Below are 12,164 nucleotides of genomic sequence, written 5' to 3'. Positions count from 1 at the left end.
GATTAACCCTTTTCCTGTATCTTTATCCCTGTTTATTTTATGTAGAAATCAATTATCGTAATTTTATGTTACTTGCATTCCAAGTTTTAATTAAGCATCAAACTAAAATCCTACTCACTAATCCTTTAAGGTTGTAAATCCAGCTGTGAACCTTGCCTAATCCTAAGGTATTGACAATCCTTTACTCGACCTATGTTACCAACCCACGTGAGTAAGGTAACTTGACTAATCAGACGTTTACAGACTTTGGACTTCGGACTTAAAGGACAAAAAAAAACCCTAAAATTACTGATTATCAAATGGCGCTGCTGCCGGGGAACGAACCCGGGTCACCCACGTGACAGGCGGGAATACTCACCATTATAATACAATGACTCCATTATTTCACTGAACGTCTGATTTAGCTCATGGTCCCCGGCAGCGGCGCCATTTGATAATCAGTCCTTTAGGGTTTTTGCCCTTTTACGTTCGCAGTCCAAAGTCCAAAGTTCGTAAACGTCCGATTAGTCAAATTACTTTACTCACGTGGTTTGGTAGGATAGATCGAGTAAGAGATCGTCCTATCTCTGACTCCAATTTATGAATCTGCTCTTCGCCCTGTGAGCAATATCCATCATACCATCTGAGATCATACTCATGTGCCTTAGTCTTAGCTTTCATAGTCGTTAAAACTTCTTCCATCTCCTCCACACGCATATGATAATGAGTTAGTGCTTTCTCTAACTTAGCCATGCGACGATTCATCTTCTCTAAATGAGCATCTTGAACCCTTAATGTTGCCTCTTCTTTGGAATCTTTTGTGGCCGTTTCTTCAGTTTCTTTCGTAATGGTGCTACAAATATTGGTTTTGACATCCAACATTTCGTTTTTAGTCTTTAAACTAACAAGCCAGTCACTCTAAAAATATGACGATTCTTTATAAAGACGACCCACACCATGAAGAATCAGTTGCACCTAAATAAAATTGGTAATTAACAGAAAATAAAATCATTTCTCATCCGAAAAAATATTTTAAAAAAAAATAGGCATTTAAATTAAACTTACAAAGCTTAATCCACTAAGAGCATCAACAAATTTCAAAATAACATTATCAGTGCTTCCTCCACGCCCCACACCAACTCCATTAGTAAATAGCATCCTTTCTTGATTGATGTTTGATTTCGAAGCAGATACACTACTTCGACCACACCTACTACCGACGCAGGTACGCTGAAAACATGTGAGAACCTCTTCAATGGCCTTTTGCTTCTTAGACTCATCAATATCTTTACACTTGTCTTTCTCCGTAACAACAGATGTTATTGCATCGGTTTGAACAATAACAGTGCCATCAGCCAGCGCGCCAACATTACCCATAACTTCATCGTTGTCAAGAGAAACCGACCTGACTACATCTGGAAGATCCATTTTAGAACTACCAAGGCAACTTGAAAATAATACAATTTTCCCGATGCACAACACATATAAATAATATGTGAACCAACCTTCGGAATTAAAAGGATACCCAACTGTGCTATTATTAAATAAATAAAGTATAGGCAAATAGTGTTTGGCCCCAACAATTTCTTAACAAAACATTTATATATATCACGTTTGCTTTTAACATTCTATATTTAATTTAATAGCCAATTCGGTTGGACAACTGTTTAAAGTTCTTTGATTCTACTATATTTTATCATTAACATCAATTACACACCTAACTAATTCTGCCTCCCCACTACCTCATCCCAAACATATCAAATACGTTGATCATTTAAAATTCAAAACATATTATCGTGCGGTATCAAATTTCCCACGTCATCCAAGTGAAAGTAAATCTAACCCCATATTAAACAAAAAAAAAAGGGACTCTATTAAAAAAAACCACCCCTCGATACACTTAACCGTCTTATAATCAACCAACTGTTTATACTAACTAATTTAGTTCAATTTGTTAAATTTTAATTAATATACAAAAATCAACCCCTAAATAGTGTGTTAAATAGTTATTATTATCTTTGACTTTGCGTTGTGTATAGAATACACGACATGTGACTCAAAACAGTGTTGCTACAGAATTTATCGATTGGTCTCGGTTACAAATGTCTGTCTCCTTGCATTACTCTCTATACAAAGTTAGCAAATAATTCAAGAAAAACCATATTATATTCGGTCACAACCATGTGCATATTTCCTTCCACTCTCAACATTCGAAACATAATTAGCATATCCTATTCACAGCAACCGCACATGTATCCTTGGATCCTTCTCCCCCACCCAATAATTTTTTCCACCACCCCTTCATCAAACACTCAACTTTATAAAACCCATCATTCTTTTTTATCATGAGTTTGGAGTTTCAAATGTGGCAACCATGAAAAGCGGTGTTAAACATACAAATGACTCTGTTCCTTTGCTCATTAAGACGATAATGGAAATCAAAGCTGGAAAAACATCCCTTCCAAAAAAAACTCACTTTTTACCAATAATTGTTCAAAGAATTTTGTCACCCATTAACAACTGTGCAACCTATTAAGTTTATGAGTTAAATTTCTTTTTTCTTTTTTGGCATTTTTCTTTTCCATATCCAAAAAACAAAAGTAATACGTTAATTGACAAAATTGAATATTATGTTATTATTTTACATTTTTTAATTACACCACCATTTTTTTTTTACTTATCCAAAATTCTAATTTTGTTAGTTTATTGAAAACAATTGATTTTATCCGTTAAAAAAAAAGGGTAAGTTGAGGTTTATACAATTGATTTCTCTGCTTCAATTCTAGACAATTGGAAAAGACATAATGGTGTTTATTATGCATCTACAGAGCTTTCATTACAACAACAGTGGATGTGCATTTGACCCTTACATCTTTCAAGCAGCTTAGTTTATTCTTTCAAAAAGATAAACCAACAAAAACAACATCATAAAGCTGGATTATTTTCATATATAATTAGTTGGTATATATACCTTAATGTTAAAAAAAATTCGATGCAATGAGATACATCTAACATTTCATATATTTATTGAATTTAACAGTGAATGATTACAAATGTTTTTTTTTTGTTCAAAATAAAAGGTAGCTTAAACTCTTAAATAGTTAAGCTAATTGCAAAAGTTAAATCTAAAATATTTAAGTTGATTATAGGCAGAACATAAGAAGGCCCAATAACACCCAAAGAAAAATATATTATCTGCTTTGTCTTCTACGCCTTTTCTCTCCCTCCCATCTCTGGCTAGATTCTCTCTCCAATTCTTGATTTTCTTCAAAAGCTCCTGAACAACTAGGTTTATTTCTCGCATCTCCTCGACTACAAACAACCGTTAACCCCATCAGGCTACTGTTTACTTCTCTTTCATGATCTAATTTTTCTTAGTTTATGCATAATTCTTTTTGCTCCTTTGTCTTATTTATATATTTCCCATTTCGGGCCAATTTGAATTTGGATATTTTAAGCCTTTATAGTTACAAAAACAATTTAAAAAAAAAAACAAAAAACAAAACAAACAAATGAAAAACAATAGTAATAATGAGTCGTATGTCTTAGTTTGTTCCAAATGTTAAATGTAATTTCTTTAACTACTTATTAATATACTTAGCATATATAGGAAAACCATCTACCTAATATGAATAAATGCGCTAAATCAGTGCCGAATATTAAATCATTTCAAATCCATTATATATACCGAGTTTTCAATATATACTGTTTAACTTGAACTATTTTTAATTTTTTTTTTTTTTTGAGTATTTATGATAATTTTGGACTATGGCAATATAATGTTGCAATATATAAAATATCTTCTAATAAATGTCATTGCAAAAATATATCTGCATTGGTAACAAATACGGATATTTCCAATAAAAAAACAATATTTCTGGTTTATATCGTTTTTCAGAGACCTCCAATATATATATATATAACAAATTTGGATATTGTAGGTCTTTATAGTTGCTAAAAAAAAATGAATAAGTTGTTTTTTTTTTTTTTCCCCAATTGTTTAAAGTAATTCCTTTGATTACAATCCTGAGTGCTTATTATACAAGATTATTATGTTGTTCCTTTATTTATTTGTTGTATTGTGTGATTTTTTATTTTTTTATTTGTTTTTTTTATGTGAACAATTAGACATTTTAATGATTTTATATTGGTAACTATTTGTTTAAATAAACAGTTAACGTCAACCATGTTGCTACGAAGTTGATATTTATGCAAAGGAGATTGAAGATGCAAAAAGGGTCGTCATATTAACTATATTTATTTGTGTTGTTTACTATTATGGAAGGTAGCATTAGGTGTCTAGACCTAAATAAATATATGTGAATGTTCAACGAACGTCGATTTTGTTTTAATTTTTTTAAAATACATAAATTGTATCATGTTAATAGATTTAGTTAAAAATCTTTTTTTATTATTATTGATAATTTTCTTATATTATTCTGTGGATATAAACATTTTGCTTACTAACTTATTGCAACTACTGTAAAACACCTCTTTAAAACTTACATGTTAACATCCATTCGCTCAACGCATGTCGAAATAATTAAAGCTCTCATGGAATCGTCTTAGCGTTAGCTACTATAAAACCACGCCATATTTCTCGTCAATGTGATTCAGGTTTCAACTAACTTACAAATTATTATGCTTCTATTTTTCAAATTACATTTCCAAGAAAAAAAATGCTTGTGAAGAAAGATTACCAAGATATTGGCTGCCGCTCAATCAAAATAGCTATATCATTTTTCTCCATACATTGATATATGCCATGTTTGACTGAACTTAGCCAACATCACAGTAGCATTTCAAAATAGTGTATCATCCCGTCTCTTGTATTAAGACTTTGAAAACAAAATATAAAAACACATAATTTTTTCGATTATCAAAAGATTTAAAAAAATACACTTAATTATGTAGAATAGTTAGAAGAAAATATTATTCTGATAGATGGAACTTGGCAGATGCTAGAGTAGAAGAGCTATTTTTAAGGTGAGAAGAATGTTGAATGCCTTTGGCGGAATTTAAGAAGGTTGCAGCGTCAAAGTGCATTTAATACCTATGACCACTATGGCACCCCGAGGGACCAAAATATTTTAATAAAATGGAACCATGAGTCTCTGACCCATGACATTTTTTAACGGATGCAAACATTCAATTCTCTACATCCAAATTCTATATTAAACCAACCCAAAAAAACATTTCACAATGAAGAGGATATTTTATTTTGTTATTATTTAGTTACGATTAACTATTAATTATTATTTAGTTTTCTCATGTCGTAACGTTAAGTTAACATAATTTACTTCAACAATAATACATATTTCATTATTTGAAATTTGGGTTTCAATGTTATCTGACGCAAGGAAATAAACTTCAACTTCATTCCGTTTGACTAGAGTTAGGATTGTGTTGGGCTCGAGTAAGCGTACAATGAGGCCCATATAAGGAAAAAAAATGAAACACTGAATGGAGTGTTTTCTCCAGCAATTGACAAAGTGGGACCCATACATAGCACTTAAATGCTATAGACAAAAGTTTCCCTTTATGTGCCCCGTGAAAATAAAATATTTGTTTGACAGATTGACATTTCTGTGTTAAAAAACTAGATCGTTGATGTATACAAATAATTAGAATTGTTGGTAGATATATCACTATAAGAAAATAATGTGGGTTCAACTTTTAAAACCCTAGCACGTTACGGCTATAAAATGAGGATATTTCATTTCATCATAGACATTTTTTTTTCCTAGCAAAAAAATTTCATTTATCTTTGAAGATCATGAAAGGGGGTTCTAGAATTAAGCATAGTTCCATTCATGAATACAACAACCGCGTCAAACAACAGTGGATCGTTCATTACATCAGAACACAAGGTTGCGAGTTATAAAAAGTGCATGAGAAATCATCTTTGCTTCAATTAAGCGGGCATGCTAAAGATGGATGTGGTCACTACATACCTATAAGTCATGGTGGTCATATTGTTGAAAATAGAGATTTTTATCTTAAATGTGCCGCGTGTGGGTGCCATAGGAATTTTCACCGTCAAGAGCTCTCTGGTACAGTTGGAAGTAATCAAGCACCACCAAGAAGAACCCGATGATCAAATGTTAGAAGAATTCGATTGGGAGTGGTGATTATAATAGTGTGAATAGCAAACGGTTTAGAACAAAGTTCACAAAGATGCAGCAGAATAGAATGATACAATTTGCTGATATATTAGGTTGGAGAACACATAAGCGTGATGATACTGCTCTTAGTCAATTTTGATGGGAAATTGGAGTTAATAAACATGTTTTCAAAGTATGGATGTATAATAACAAAAGGAAAAGGTGAAAAATAAGTGACAACTTATCCTGCATCTTACATTATTGTTGTTGTAAAATGGACGTTACTATTATATTGACCAATTTTTCTCGTGTAAACTGATGAAATTCTGAGCCATTATTGAATTTGTTCCAAAACATCTTTATATTAAATTTAACAACTCCAGTTTGATAGACTATAAGTTAGGACATGCAGGATTAGGGCGTCTTTGATTTTTGGTTTTTGTCAGTGCTGATTACTTATTCTAATTGTAAGTGGTTGACTACTATTTTTGGGTTTTTTTCCAAAGAACTTATAAGTGCATTGGCAGACCCTTTTTATGATAGATATTTACTATTTATAAGTATCACATGTATAAGTACATAGCAAAGCTTTAGTTACATAAACTTATAAGTAGCAAGCTCAGATAAATAGTCAGCACTTATAAAAAAGAACTTGATATATATAAAAAAAAAGAGACAACTTAGTTGTTGTATTCCATGTGGGCTCTACAATCCCAAACATGCATTTCAAGGTTACTTGATATATATTCAACGGCAGCAAAAAACCCAACCACAACTATTTAATCTCTTATAAGGTGTTAATTAGCATGCTCTTGAGCTGGTCTTCATATTTTTATTAAACAAAAAGGGCTATGAGAGTTCTCATTGATTTTTTAAAGTGCTTCTTTTCGTAAGGTTTTGAAACTTGTTGTCGTGGGGATAATATAATCTACACTTTATAATTCAGACATTGTCACTCACATATTCTCATTCAAATTATTTTTAAACTACCACAATTGAAATGGATCTTGAAGACCTCTCTAGCACAAAATATGGTTTCCTCATTATACACTTTCAAAAGCTCTTGCTCATCATACTTCTATTGTATCTCATTCAATTAAAGCTTTTACTGGCCTTCACATTAACGGCCATAAATGGTAAGCAACCCGGTTATCGAACTGATTTTTACTCCATATAGCCTAACTACATCAGCATTGGCACTGAATTTCAATAGATCTTATGCAAAATCTACCAAGCTATACATTTTTGTTTCGTTTTTTCCAAAAAACAGAGGAATGTAATTTTATTGGTTTTTCAACATTGTTGTTGCCTTTTCAACTCGAATGGGACTTTCAATTTTTGTTTTCCTTTGGGTACCTTTATGACAAAGAAAAACTCCCAAATACAGTTGGCCCAATACATTGTCCCAGACTTACTGTTGCAACCAATTACCGTGACCAATAATCTTACTTATATTAGAGCTCTATTCATTATCGGCTGCACCAATTCAGTTGCCTACGTACCCATTTCGGGATAAAGCCGTCGTAGTTCACCTCCCTCTCCTCACCCCTCTTTGCCTCCTTTATGACCCCATCCCTCTCTTCTCATCCCTTTCTTTTTATATCCCTCTCTTAGGTTTACTCATGAGGCATAGTATGGTCCTGGGCCTACTCTCTGGGCCCAATATATACTATAGTATGGGCCTTATCTCTTGGCCCAGTACCTATGTGATACATCCCTGAATATGGCTACTACATTTGCCCCTTCTCGGGTTCGGCGACGATGACGACGGCGGACCCGAGAAGTCCTCAAACTTTCTTGTCTCTCTCTTTGAACTCTAGATATCCATAGTAACCTGCAACTGTACGTAGTCTTCTTCTCCTCAAGACATTTCATATCCATGTACTCTGCTACTGGACCGTATGTCTGTGAAGTACTCAATCTATCGGTTCTCGTTCGTATACCCTATTAACGTATCCACGAAGGGTCTCATCCCCTTCACTCTCTCTCTTCAACTCAATACAATGCCCATGATGTGTCTCAACCCAGCCAGCACCTCTCACATAGAACTCACTACCATGTCAGTGGAACGCCTCCCCCAGCCACCTGCTCTCCTTCTCGGAACTCACTGACCCGTCCGCGAAGTGTATCACCTCAACCACCATCTCTCCTTCAGAGAACTCACCACTATGTCCGGAGTGTCTCAGCCCAATCATAAGCTCTCCTTCACAGAACTCACTACTATGTCCGCGGAGTGTCTCACCTCAGCCAACATCTCTCCTTCCGAAAACTCGCCACTATGTCTGCGGAGTGTCTCAACCCCGCCATAAGCTCTCCTTCACATAACTTACTACTATATCCACAGAGTCTCCCCCTTTTATTTCCCTTTCGTAGAACTCAACCTTGTATCCGCCAAGGGTCTCATCCCCTTTGTACTTACTCATAGAACTCGATATCCCGTCCGCAAAGGGCCTCGTCCCCTTTATTTCTCTTTTGTCAAACTCAATAGTATTATTTCTTCTGGATATGCTGCTTGCTCCCAATTGCAATTTGGAACTCCGACTCGCGGAAGGCTAGCTCATCCCCCCCTGCTATCTCGCTCTGGAATAGAGTATGATGAGGGGCAACTCAGCTTGCCCCCAAGCTTAATTCGAATCTCATGTCTGCGGAGGGCTCATCCCCCCCGTTGTCTCTGCTCAGGAATGGAATCTGATGAGGAGCAACTCAGCTTGCCCCCATATTTGATTAAGATCTTATGTCCACCGGGCGGCTCATCCCCCGCTGCCTCGCCTGAATGGAGTCCGATGAAGCGGCAACTTCGGCTTGCCCCCCATGTTTGATTCGGATCTCATATCTGCGGGGGCTCATCCCCGCTATCTCGCTCTCGCTGGAATGGAGTCGATGAGGCAACTCAGCTTGCCCCCATGTTTGATTCGGATCTCATGTCTCATGGAGAGCTCATTCCCCGCCGTCTCGCCGTCGAGGGAGAGTCGATGAGGGGCAACTCAACTTCCCCCGTTTGATTCGGATCTCATGTCCCAAGGGTTCATCCCCCCCTCTGCTCCTCGCTTTCGGGTGGAGTCGATGAGGGCAACTCAAATTGCCCCCATGTTTAATTCGGATCTCATATCTGCAGAGGGCTCATCCCCCTCACTATCTCTGCTCAGGAGTGGAGTCTAGTGAGGGGCAACTCCGCTTGCCCCCAGGCTTGACTCGGATCTCATGTCCGCATATCCTATCGCGCTCGAGGCTTTGGACACGAAAAGTCGGGGACTACTCTGCCCCCACACGCCGTTTTTGTTTGGACACGGGGTCCGCGGATCCTATCCCGCTCGAGGCTTCCTTGGACCGCCCGATCAGGGGCGAGCTCTATCTGCCCCACACAGCCAGCTTTTTTGACCGCGAGGGTCCGTGGATCCTATCTCGCCGAGGCATCGGACATGCCGATGCAGGACGACTCTGCCTACCCACACATTTGTTTGGACACGAGGGTCAGCGGAGGGCTCATCCCCCGCGACTCATTTAGATAGCCCCACGATATATCTGCGAAGGGTCTTCTCGAACCCTCCACCGCTCTCTTCGAAATGCTTATCCGGGAACAGCTTCGGCCTGCCCATGTTTGATTCGGACCGCGAGGGTCCGCGGAGGCTCATCCCCCCATTCATTCAGATAGCCCCCACGACATATCCGAAGGGTCTTCTCGAACCCCTCCGCTCTCTTTCGGAATGCACATCCGAGAACAGCTCAGCCTACCCCATGTTTGATTCGGACATGAGGGTCCGCAGAGGGCTCATCCCCCGCACTCATTCGGATAGCCCCACAGCATATCCGCGAAAGGTCTTCTTGAACCCTCCGCTCTCCTTCAATGCTTATCCGAGAACAACGGCTCGCCCCATATTTGATTTAGACACGAGGGTCCATGGGGCTCGTCCCCCCCCGTTCTCTAGCTTAGAAGCAGATCCTCTCTATCTTTTCCCACATACGAGTGGACCCAACATCCTCACTACATAGAGACACCAGCAGATTCCGAGGTTCCCCGTATAACTAGTACGGGGCTCGACCCCGGTCTTACTTAATTTTATATCCCGCAATAAACCCGCTCAATCTCAACTCTGTTCCGCGGATCCTTCTCTTTCTCTGTAACCTGCCGCGATGTATGCCCCTCTACATTTTTTTGTAATCATCTTACCATCCGTATTCAGCCGCTCCAAGCCATTGATCTCAACCCCAATCTATTGATCCTATTGTTCCTTTGTCTCCAACTTCCTCGCTGTCGATGTTGTTACGTTGGATACTCTACAAAAACTAAAATCATCAATAACACAAAGGAGGGGACTATGCTGCCCCTTGTTAGACCCGTCACCATTTTGGCAATACTCGGCGTGATTGTCCACCTCTTTTTAACAGCCCCGCACAAACCCGAGGTGGTACACCTATCTTGTTATCACCATCTACACCCTACTAGTCCACCAATGTCCACACTATACCCCCAATTCCCACACTACGCCGTCACCCACACTCCCTAAGTCCACACACTACTCCACCAACCCACATATTTCATCAAACACCTACGATATTATTTTCGGTAGTAGCACCTTTGGAGCTTCATTCCAGTATACCACATCACCATCTCTCACTACCACACAACCCCAACAAACCTCTCATGCCCCATTCCCGAGCTTTTACACATGAAGAGATCATCATCGTCCAAGAAATTACATCACCACAATCCGTAACCTTAAATATTTCAAAAACTTCTGAAAAGCAACCACATTTAGAATAAAAATCAACCCAAGCACTCCCCAAAACTGGATTCGACTCAAACCCAAGTTTTATCATCTGACTCCGAATACAAATCCCCAACACAAAATCCTCCAACGAAGAACAAGACCGCAAGACACTGTTCAAGCGTCCAAACAAGGTGAGGCTGATATTTAGTTTGAAATGGGATTGGAGCAACTGCTTGTCCCTTATAAACTTTCTCCACTACTTCACTCACAATACTAGCGTTCAGAATAGGATCCCCTGAAGCACCAGATTCAACATCAAATCTTGTAGCACGCCATTGTGGCAAGCCACCATCTAATACCCAAACTCTCTCATGTCTAAACGCTCGGAACATCCACCAAACACGAGCGGCGCTAAAAATTCCTTTTCCATCATAAACAACCAGCCCATCTTTATTCTGGATACCAAGTGCTGAAACCGTAGCAGCAAAAGCTTCTTCCTTTGATAACAGGTGCGGTAAATTTGAAGCTCGATCTGAAATTCCAACTACATCAAAGAAAAGTGCACCTGGAATGCGGGCAACCTACTATTCTCGAAATGGGTTTCTCTTCTCGTCTAGCATGTACCAAGATGCATCCAGAACCTTCACATCAGGGCCTCTGATATTCACATGCAACCAATCAGCTGAAACAACAGGTTCACTAGTAGATACCACATCGCCATCTCTCACTACCCCACAACCCCAACAAACCTCTCAGGCCCCATCTCCACTATCGCGCAGCCTCACCACTAGCTCGTAAAACATCCCCGGATCCCCCATCATCTCCATTTTGGCTGGCGACATATCCCAAATAACTTTCTTGACTAGCCATGGCAGATCAATCAAGAAGGCATCCATTTCGTCTTTTTCGTCTTCCCTGGTTCACTAACCCAGCACCAATTGCCCCACGACCTCCTACCCAACAACAAACAACTCAGCCCACCACATCAACCTGGCCTCCATGTCGGCCTCCAAGAGTAGCTCCTCCACGTCCATCTTCACAACCCCAAGCCCCAACAAGGGCCGAGTCTCGGCCTCCATCTCCAACCCGGACAACATCTCGAATACCATCACTAGCAAATAAGTCCCTTCTCGACCTCAGGCTATGCATATAAGTGAGTCTGAGACTCCCTCACCAAACAGGACAGCTCAAGCGACCTCTTAGCCATCAACACCATCTCAAACAGCTCTTTCCCAACCTCAAGTACCGGCAAAGACTAGTTCTCAACCAACAAGTATGATAGGTACGCCATTAAAGACATCAAAGTAATTTCAAGGTCAGTTGAAGGCCTCCCAAAGTATAAAGCTTTAAGAGCATAAGCAGTAAGAAGCCC

General features: G+C 38.7%; 1 pseudogene; it reads right to left on the bottom strand.

Annotated features, from left to right (window-relative positions):
- Nucleotides 1–10,140: 10,140 nt before the first annotated feature.
- On the bottom strand, nt 10,141–11,662 carry LOC147502097 (thiosulfate/3-mercaptopyruvate sulfurtransferase 1, mitochondrial pseudogene; annotated as a pseudogene).
- Nucleotides 11,663–12,164: the final 502 nt, after the last annotated feature.

The sequence above is a fragment of the Coptis chinensis genome, chromosome 4, assembly GCF_015680905.1.
Source record: "Coptis chinensis isolate HL-2020 chromosome 4, ASM1568090v1, whole genome shotgun sequence".
NCBI classification, from domain to species: Eukaryota; Viridiplantae; Streptophyta; class Magnoliopsida; order Ranunculales; family Ranunculaceae; genus Coptis; species Coptis chinensis.
Note: the sequence above shows the minus strand (reverse complement) of the source record. Positions and strands in the feature narration are given on the sequence as shown.